This window comes from Podarcis cretensis, assembly GCF_951804945.1.
Source record: "Podarcis cretensis genome assembly, chromosome: 1".
NCBI classification, from domain to species: Eukaryota; Metazoa; Chordata; class Lepidosauria; order Squamata; family Lacertidae; genus Podarcis; species Podarcis cretensis.
In genome coordinates this window covers 4959299-4970462 of record NC_137170.1, presented here as the reverse complement: position 1 = coordinate 4970462, position 11164 = coordinate 4959299, and positions in this window count along the sequence as shown.

Genomic DNA, 11164 nt, shown 5'->3' with positions numbered 1-11164 from the left:
AAGTGTGCAATTAACTATGGCTGTTCTGAATTATATTATGCTATTATTTTGTTGTTTTATTGTGTTTGTGGTGCAAACCCTCCAACATTTCTCTGATGAAAATAGGGGTGCCCTATTCCATTATTATTATTATTATTAGTAGTAGTAGTAGTAGTAGTAGTATACCCCGCCCATCTGACTGGGTTGCCCCAGACACTCTGAGCGGCTTTCAACATACAGTGGTACCTCAGGTTATGAACTTAATTCCTTCTGGAGGTCTGTTCTTAACCTGAAAGTGTTCTTAACCTGAGGTACCACTTTAGCTAATGGGGCCTCCCGCTGCCACCTCGTGATTTCTCTTCTCATCCTGAAACAAAGTTCTTAACCCAAGGTACTTTTTCTGGGTTAGCGTACTCTGTAACCTGAAGCATCTGTACCCTGAAGCGTTTGTAACCCGAGATACCACTGTATATAAAAACAAAATAAAACAATAAACATTTTAAAAAGAACCTTCCATATGCTGGTCTGTCTTCCGATGTCTTCTAAAGCTTATATAGTTACTTATCTCCTTGGCTTGGGGGTCAGATAACTCCATACCCGCCAACATTTCTCCAGTGAATAATAATAATAATAATAATAATAATAATAATAATAATAATTAATACCCCGCCCATCTGGCTGGGCTTCCCCAGTCACTCTGGGCAGCTTCCAACAAAATATTAAAATACAGTAACATTAAAAGCTTCCCTAAATAGGGATGTTCTAAGGAAAAGTGGGGGACGCGGGTGGCGCTGTGGGTTAAACCACAGAGCCTAGGACTTGCCAATCAGAAGGTCAGCGGTTCGAATCCCCGTGATGGGGTGAGCTCCCGTTGCTCGGTCCCTTCTCCTGCCAACCTAGCAGTTCGAAAGCACATCAAAGTGCGAGTAGATAAATAGGTACCACTCTAGTGGGAAGGTAAACGGCGTTTCCGTGTGCTGCTCTGGTTGGCCAGACACAGCTTAGTCCTGCTGGCCACATGACCCGGAAGCTGTACGCCGGCTCCCTCAGCCAATAAAGAGAGATGAGCGCCGCAACCCCAGAGTCGGCCACGACTGGACCTAATGGTCAGGGGTCCCTTAACCTTTACCTTTAAGGAAAAGTGGGGAATTGAGAACCATTTGCACCAGCTTGAGTTCCTTGGAGGGCATGGACATAAATGGAATGAATGAATAAACAAACAAATGAATGAAGCCTTTTGGGCTGGTAAACCTTAGCCGGAATACAACAAGGCAGCAACAACCTTGATGGTTAAAGACCTTTGTTTTAAAGCACTGAGTTAGAAGGATGCCCTAGGTTCTTAAAAACGTGGCTTGTGGCATCTGAGCTCTGGGATTGTGCATTCCCAAAGTGTAGCACAGCTGGAATCTGCAACATGTGCAGGCATGGGAAAGCAACCACCTCAATATATCAAGCAATATATCTGAGAGATCTGCATTGGCTCCCAGTACGTTTCCGAGCACAATTCAAAGTGTTAGTGTTGACCTTGAAAGCTCTAAACGGCCTCGGTCCAGTATACCTGAAGGAGCATCTCCACCTCCATCGTTTTGCCCAGACGCTGAGGTCCAGCGCTGAGGGCCTTCTGGCGGTTCCCTCCCTGTGAGAAGTGAGGTTACAGGGAACCAGACAGAGGGCCTTCTCGGTAGTGGCGCCCACCCTGTGGAATGTCCTCCCTTCAGATGTGAAGGAAATAAGCAGCTATCCTATCTTTAAAAGACATCTGAAAGCAGCCCTGTTCAGGGAAGTTCTTAATATTTAACACTGTACAGTTTTTAACACTTGATTGGGAGCCGCCCAGAGTGGCTGGGGAAATTCAGCTAGATGGGCGGGGTATAAATATTAAATTATTATTATTATTATTATTATTATTATTATTATTAGCTAGGCAAGCAAGGTGTGAGCACATTCATTATCCTCCCTCCCTCTGCCTGCCTCTGCAGGCTTCACAGTCGCACGTTTTATAACATCAGTCATAAAATACAGAATAATAAAAACAAACTAGTTAAAAACAGTAATTTAAAGGCATCCCGGGGAGAACATTATAGCCTTCTTGGCTAATATCCATGGATAGTCTTGCCCTCCTCTTAGGCAAGGTATTCCCCCCTGCCGCAGCATTTGAACCCAGATCTCATTTCTCAACACCCAGCATTCATAGCCTTCAAAATGTTTGAGCTGCGTTCCCATCTAAGGGTAAAATCCTGCAGACGCAGACCCCCTTTGGGCAAACTCTGTTTTTCTTTTCCTGCAAGATGAACACTAGAGTCTTCGAGACACGTACACAAGTTCCAGGACGGGAAAGGATGTGAAATTTCTAGATCTTGTTGCGGCGAAGCATTCAAACAAATTCTTCCAGTGGAGAAAACAGATGCCGAAAGAAAGCTAAACCCTTCGGCCCGGTCTCCTCCGAAAAAGCCAGGCCAGTGGGACAAAGGGTCAACGTCTGGTGGAAGAAGAACAGAGAAGACAATGAAAGAGGCATTTCCCTGCCCCGCTTGCAAAATCCCTATCTTCTGGGCATTTCAGCTGCTTATCTTCTGAAACAAACATTGTACACATCTGAGGCCTCCTTCTGAACTGTAGTCCTGAGGATCTTTCCCCCACAACGTTCTGCCAGCCTCATGGCTTGGGAAGGAATGGGGGGAACGCGGGAACGACCCCTTTAAAGCCCTTGCTCGAGGTCATTGCCTGCAAGACCACAACCTCAGCCATCCACACAGGCATTCGTCACTTGAGGGCTGTCCAGTGACGTAGCAAAGCGGTGGGCAGAACGGAACAGGGGTGCTCTGCAATCGTTCTGGGATTCCAACATCTGCCTGATTCTAATCTGCAGTGCCGGATTTACATATAAGCTAATCAAGCTCTAGTTTAGGGCCCCACTCTCTTGGGGGGCCCAAAAAAATTTAAAGGTAAAAAAACCTGGTTTGCTCGGCGCTGTGGTCTAAACCACAGAGCCTAGGACTTGCCGATCAGAAGGTCAGCTGTTCGAATCCCTGCAACAGGGTGGGCTCCCGTTGCTCGGTCCCTGCTCCTGCCAACCTAGCATTTTGAAAGCACGTCAAAGTGCGAATAGATAAACAGGTACCGCTCCGGCGGGAAGGTAAACGGCGTTTCCGTGCGCTGCTCTGGTTCGCCAGAAGCGGCTTAGTCATGCTGACCACATGACCTGGAAGCTGTACTCTGGCTCCCTCGGCCAATAAAGCGAGATGAGCGCCGCAACCCCAGAGTCGTCCACGATTGGACCTAATGGTCAGGGGTCCCTTTTCCTTTATATAAAGGGTGCATGGACTGGTTGCATGGCAACATGTGCAAATGGCTTTAGATACCTATTAGGTCCATAAATGACCATAGAGCATATATTCAACACGAAAAACAGCGACAATTTGTTGTTGACCAGGGGTCAGCAAACTTTTTCAGCAGGGGGCCAGTCCACTGTCCCTCAGACCATGTGGGGGGGCCAGACAATATTTTTTTGGGGGAAATGAACAAATTCCTATGCCCCACAAATAACCCAGATATGCATTTTAAATAAAGGAACACATTCTACTCATGTAAAAACACCAGGCAGGCCCCACAAATAACCCAGAGATGCCTTTGAAATAAAAGCACACATTCTACTCATGTAAAAAGACGCTGATTCCCGGCCTGCCTGCGGGCTGGATTTAGAAGGCGATTGGGCCGGATCTGGCCCCCGGGCCTTAGTTTGCCTACCCATGTTGTTGACAAAGGACAGCTGGACGTATAAAGGGCCCCATTACCTTCAGTTGCTTAGGGCCTCATCAAACCTAAATCCAGCTCTGAGGTTCACACTGAGTAACTCTGTACCCTGGAAGCACAGGAAGAGTCCTCTTCTGCTCAAATCCTGCTTCTGAGTTTACCAGTTTGGCCACTGTGACAACATGATGCTGGACTAGATGGGCCATTGGCCTGATCCCGCAAACTCTTATGTTCTTCTGTTAACTACATGATGCTGACCATTTCAGGTGCTGCGAAATGACTTCATTAAGGACCCTTTCAGGTAGGCAGCCAGGAGTTTCCGATGCAAATCTCTGAGCCAAAGCGGGGATTTCTGTCCGTCTGCCTTTGCTGTTACATCTCCTTCCCTCCCATTCTTCCAAACTGGCTAAGTTGGAAGAACATAGGCTTCCTAAAATGTTTCCTGGATCATAGTTCCAGGAATGCCTGGACCCCAGTCCTAACTGTGAGCCAAAGAACATGCGATGCGCAATTTTATGTAGTTCTTATTCCAAGGTTTTGTTTATTTTCTCCCCCTTTTTGCCAACTCTAGCAGTGGTGGCTGCAATCTGGTGTTGAAACCCATATTTTTTCTCCCAGGGAAGAAAAACCCATATTTTCTTCCCATATTTTTTTCTCCCAGGGAAGAAAAGAAAACCCCAGAGTTGGCCGCAACGCGATCTAATGCTCAGGGGTCCCTTTACCTTTAAGGTGCTACTGGACAATTTATTTATTTCGACTGTGTCATACCAACACAACTACCTACATGAATCTTTTTCTCCAAAGGTTTTCTTTTGCTCTCCAGCTCCACTTGCCATCGCGGATTGTCACATGTCTCGGGTGGGGTAGCCAAACAAAGCATGGGTGCTGTGTTCACAAATAACACCAAGCCACGATTAATACAAACAAATGGTTGGTAAGCCAGCAACAAATCATGGCTTCGGACGGTGGCTTGTTGGCAGTAAATATAGTTAAGCTGCCGAGCCGGATTTGCATGTGGCGCTAAGCCAAGATTGGGGAATCTCAGGGCTCAGTTGCAACATGGCAGTTTTGATTGTTTGCGCCATTGTAGCACCCTGCTTGTGGTTAACGCTTAGCTTGAATGAAATATTCAACACTGCAATAGAGAAATTAAAATAATTTATTTGTCAGACAAATAAATGGTAGGCACAGTGGTATATGGTTACCAAAGCTCTGCATGCCCTCCAGCCCTGATGGCCAGCACTTATATTTCCTCAACCCAGCCCCCTTGCTCCTCCTTTGGCTGCCTCTGTCCAATCAGCCTGGTTGAAATTCCTATTGGCTGTTTGCTAGAACCAATCTAAAAGATACACCCATTTCCTATTACCTTTTATGGGAGACAAAGAGCTATATTTCCTTCTATCCATAAATGGCAGACAAGTAGCCATATATCTTACATTTGCCTCGACAAGGCACCTTAATTACCAGATCACCTTTTGCCCCTGTTGCCCCTGCATTCCAAAACAAATGGCTAAAACAAATGGCTCGTGGTATTATTTTCTGTTAAACAATAAATCTTACTATTTACCAACTCTTAATTAGTGTTTTTGCAGCTTGATTGTATTCTGTAATATGTAGGGTCAGTGTAACCTTTGCTCCCAGCCTGTATTTCCCTTTTACAACTTTGAGAAACTTGTCTCCTGCTACTGCTATAAATCAGGGGGGCCCTATTCAGGAGGATAAACAACTGCCAAAGTACTTAGCCAGCTGCTTTTCTGCCTGGCATGAAACATACAAACATTTGCAAATATATCTTTAAGCTCATTTTAAAATACAGGCCTTGATCAGATGCCTCACCATCTCTTAGCGGTTCCTAACATGGAAGCCATCTTTTCAGATCTGCTTGCTAAACTTATGGCCAATCTTCTCTTTGAAGGAGTGCTTTGTGTAAATGTCTCTTCAATACAAGTCCAATTTGAACATTTAAAAACCCATAAGAATGGAGATTGAGAGTCATGAAGTTTCTCACCAGTAGTTAGCAGTGGCTCCTAGTTGTTGTTATTGCTGTTGCTACTGGTATTAATGGTGCTACTACTAGTATTACTAGTACTACTAGTAATAGTAGTAGTAAAATAATTTATACAACACATTTTATTTTGAGTACAGTGGTGCCCCGCAAGACGAATGCCTCGCAAGACGAAAAACTCGCTAGACGAAAGCGTTTTCCGTTTTTCGAGGTGCTTCGCAAGACGAATTTCCCTATGGGCTTGCTTCGCAAGATGAAAACGTCTTGTGGGTTTGCTTCCTTTCTCTTAAAGCCGTTAATACCCGGGGAGTCCGCGCTCCGCAAGACGAAAAAATCGCAAGACGAAGCAACTCGCGGAACGAATTAATTCCGTCTTGCGAGGCACCACTGTATAAATATTGTTACGGAAATTATGGGGGGGGCCCACATCTTTAAAGTTGTTAAATGTTACAAATATTATGCATAAATGTATCCTTTCGACTTGACATCTCGGGGAAGTTGTTGTTGTTTAGTCGTTTAGTCGTGTCCAACTCCTCGTGACCCCATGGACCAGAGCACGCCAGGCACTCCTGTCTTTCACTGCCTCCCGCAGTTTGGTCAGACTCATGTTTGTAGCTTTGAGAACACTATCCAACCATCTCATCCTCTGTCGTCCCCTTCTCCTTGTGCCCTCCATCGGGGGGGGGAGTTACCTAGCTTTAACAATCATATAAAATCAACTCCTTTCCCAGTTTTCTCCATTTCAACACTATTTTGCCCTTGGTAAAATGACTCTTTCCCCTGCTACCTCCCCAAGCGCGAGGACATGTATATAGGCCTCCTACCCCAGGAAGTGCCCGGAGGTGACAATTGCTGAGCTGATTGTTTGCCGAGGGAAGCCTAATCCCATCACCAGACTTGCCAAGGGGTCCAGATATGCAAAGGAAGTTCTATTGTACTTTGGGTGGTGGGACTCCAGAGGTGTTTGCCTATGCTAATCTTATACCTGGGTCTTGCCCTGCCATGTCTGCTTATGTTAATCTTGTACCAAGGACAAGTCTGGACATGTTTGCCAGGGTAAACCGAGTGTAACCCCTGTCTAAAGGTAAAGGTAAAGGTACCCCTGCCCGTACGGGCCAGTCTTGACAGACTCTGGGGTTGTGCGCCCATCTCACTTAAGAGGCCAGGGGCCAGCGCTGTCCGGAGACACTTCCGGGTCACGTGGCCAGCGTGACATCGCTGCTCTGGCAAGCCAGAGCCGCACACGGAAACGCCGTTTACCTTCCCGCTGGTAAGCGGTCCCTATTTATCTACTTGCACCCGGAGGTGCTTTCGAACTGCTAGGTTGGCAGGCGCTGGGACCGAGCAGCGGGAGCGCACCCCGCCGCAGGGATTCGAACCGCCGACCTTTCGATCGGCAAGCCCTAGGCGCTGAGGCTTTAACCCACAGCGCCACCTGCGTCCCAACCCCTGTCTACCCCTCCCCTTTTGTGACATGTCAGTGATGTAGCAATGATGCTGTACGAACTGTATTCTGGGATATGGTGGGAAAGTTTTAAAAGTCCTTGTCACCCCATCCTCAGGGTTCAAAATTCCTCTTTGAACCTGTTGCGCAATAAACTTTGGTCTACAGCTATTTGCTCCGGTTGGTGGCTGGACTCCTTCTTTTATTCTGCAGGGACCAGCGGGCTCTGCCCGACGAGCTGGGTGACTGAGCAGCCTCGCACCTAGATTTTTCCGTAACAAATACCGAGGTAGTTTCCCACAACAGCTTCCATAATAAAAAATACATAGCAAAACGTGGCAAAAACCATTTCAACAGAACATGAAAACGTCCATAATTAAAAGGTATAATAAACAAGCCTTCTAAAGTAGCATAACGATCATAACAATAATTAAAGCAGGAAGTTGAAGCCTGGAGATCATTTGCCCAAACAGGAGTGTCTTCTAGAGCTGGCACAATGTTGATATTGATGGAGCCTCTCGCATTTCAGCAGAGAGAACATGGGGTCAGTAAATGCTTCTGAAGATCAGTAGCTGGGAATTGAAAATGGGGAGAGTGCTTTGGTGCTCAGGTCCTGTTTGTGGACTTCTCATAGGTACCTGACCGGCCACAGTGAGAATGAAAGGATGTTGGGCTAGATGGGGCTTTGGTCTGATCCAGTGGCAAGGCTCTTCGTGGCTTCGTATTGGGCAAATGGACCATCTGGGTTGGTATTGTTGCAAGTTCTCTAGGGTTTCAGCTAGGGCTTTCTCAGACCTACCTAGAGATCTTGGGAATTGAATCTAGAGCCTCTTCAAGCTATGAAGGCATATGAAGAGCCAGTGTGGTGTAGTGGTTAAGAGCGGTGGACTCATAATCTGGTGAACCGGGTTCGCTTCCCCGCTCCTCCACCTGCAGCTGCTGGGTGACCTTGGGCCAGTCACACTTCCTTGAAGTTTCTCAGCCCCACTCACCTCACAGAGTGTTTATTGTGGGGGAGGAAGGGAAAGGAGAATGTTAGCTGCTTTGAGACTCCTTAGGGTAGTGATAAAGCGGAATATCAAATCCAAACTCTTCTTCCTCTTCTTCTTCTTCTTAAATTGTGGCACACAGGACTGGACACAGTATTCCAGAATAGAGTGGGACTATGACGTCCCTTGACTGGGACGCTACACTAGATAATAACACAATGAAATTTAAACAGTAACAATTAATTGCACATTTATTCAAAATCCAGTAAAAAACTATTTAGTTTGGTTAATTCGTTAAAACTGAGAGACTTGATCCAGCGATACCACTGTTTCAAAGTCCACTAGCAACCTCCTGCTTCCCCCTTGCCTCTTAGCCCCCCTCCCAGTTATACCACAATCCCAGTTGCCACACACTTTGGGATCCACTGTTGTAGAGCAGTATGAATTTTTGGCAAAAATCAAACCAGCCCATGGTAGTTACTTAAAAGTGCTAAATCTTTGGTCAGTTGGAGTGTTGACTGGCCATGGATACTGTCAGTGGAGCTGTTATCAACTGCACTGTTTTTGACACCCCCACAAATCTTAGGTGCACGTTGTCGCTTTGCTGCCAATACAAACTGTTGCTTATGCAGAACGAAAAGCAGAAGTATTTATGACTGTTTGGGCCTGAGCTGAAAACCACAGTAACTCACAGAGAGCCTTCTAAATTCTGACAACTTGGCAGCATACTCATCTGGGATAATAGGATTTGGAGTAGACTCTTTCCGGAATAGGGAATGCGTTGTGAACAAGTTGAGCCCAGGTAAAATTAAATAAAAAACTCTCTAATCTAGGGTCTCTATAGAATCAAAACTATTGAGGATGTATTGGTCCCTGAAATCCATTCTGCAAAATCTCCCCCATGTAATTTCCGTGATGATATATACTGTTGTTATGTTATAGTTTGATGTTATGTCTTGATTTAGGAATGGGGTTTGTTGTACTGAACCAGCCCTTCATTTGATCGTGCTGTTGATTTGTTGCTCAGACTCGTTCTGTTTTGGTTAACGTTTAGTCAAGTTGGGGCAAGCTCAGCCTGGCCTGGTAGTTTGCAAAAAGAACACTTTTTTTTTTTGGTGCTCCCGACTCTGTTGCAATGGTCGCTTCCATAATGGATATGGCTATTTACGGTATTTACGTATCATTAAGTAGCCATTTGCTTGTCCCCAGGGGTATTGCAATTCTCTGTCCAGGCATTTATACCATAATGCATGATTGTATTTAATTTAATTGCTGGCATTTAGGATTGAATAACCCACCAGTGCTCACTGGAAGGACAGATTGTGAAGCTTAGGCTCCGATACTTTGGCCACCTCATGAGAAGAGAAGACTCCCTGGAAAAGACTCTGATGTTGGGAAAGAAGGAGGGCACAAGGAGAAGGGGATGACAGAGGACGAGATGGTGGGACAGGGTTCTCGAAGCTACCAGCATGAGTTTGACCAAACTGCGGGAGGCAGTGGAAGACAGGAGTGCCTGGAGTGCTCTGGTCCATGGGGTCACGAAGAGTCGGACACGACTAAACAGCAACAACAATTAGTATTATTATTCATAGCCATGTTTCTATGCAGCTCACTCATTAAGTAAAATATCAAATCAGCTCACAACAACAGTTCCAAAAAATCATATATAAAAATGTTAAAATCGTAAGTCTGGGATTATGATCCGGCCTTTCAAATCCTTCAGTGCAGGCTGTGTGACGACAGCCTTCCATTTTTAATGTATATGAGAAGAAAAAGGAAGAGGGGAGGCAGATAGACAAAGCAAGGGATGGAAAATAAAAGACACCTGTTGGTTCAAATCTATCTAACGCCACTTCGTTACTTACCAATAGGCATCTCTTACTTACTTCTCTCGCCCTGACCTCACCACGTGATCCACGCGACGGTCACCTCCAGACTGGATTATTTTAACTCGCTGTACATCGGGCTGCCCTTGAGACTGACCCAGAAACTCTAGCGGGTGCAGAATGCTGCAGCGAGACTCCTTATGGGGTCCTCACTGCGAGATCACACTCACCCGGTGCTATACCAGCTGTACTGGCTCCTGGTGGAGTACAGGATCAGGTTTAAGGTGCTGGTTTAAACCTTTAAAGCCCTATATGGCTTAGGACCCTCGTACCTACGGGACCGCCTCTCCTGATATGTCCCACGGAGGACCTTACGGTCTTCAGACAAAAACACCTTGACAGAGCTGTTCCACCAAGCCTTTGGCCAGGGCACAGCCTGACCCCTCCTTTGGTAATTCTTCACAGAACTCTAGCCCAATGGTTGCCATCAATTTGATTTGAATTAATTTTATAATGACATGATTTTAGAATGTTGTATTATTTTATTTTATTGTTGTTAGCCGCCCTGAGCCCGGCTTCGGCTGGGGAGGGCGGGATATAAATAAAAAAAAATTATTATTATTATTATTATTATTATTATTATTATTATTATTATTTATTATTATTATCTGGTCTCCTCTGGAGCAACACAGCACAGATAGTTGCTGGTTGTCTTATCTTTAGTGAGGACAAAAAACTGCCAGCCGACAGCCCACCCATGTTGGTGAGAGTGACAGCTGGAACTTTTCAGCCAACCAGAGCACATGCCAGGTAACCATTGCAACATCTTTCCAGGATTTAGGGACATGGCAAACACCCTTGTGGGCAGGGGAAGATGGTTTCTGCTGGTGGAAATTGACACCAGGACTTTTTCAATCTTCCTGGCAGACAGAAACTATCCTTGTGGATTCAGAAACTTGGCTGAAGTTCCGTGCCTGGATCGCTCAGGCTAGATGGATGGCCACTTGAGCGAGGGGTTGCCAAACAACTCCAGGCACGCCTGGAAGAAGCGGACCATTTGGATCCCTTCCAGTCGGGATTCAGGCCTCATCACGGGACTGAAACTGCCTTGGTCACACTGGTTGATGATCTCCAGCGGGCTAGGGACAAAGGTGAGAGCTGTTTCCTA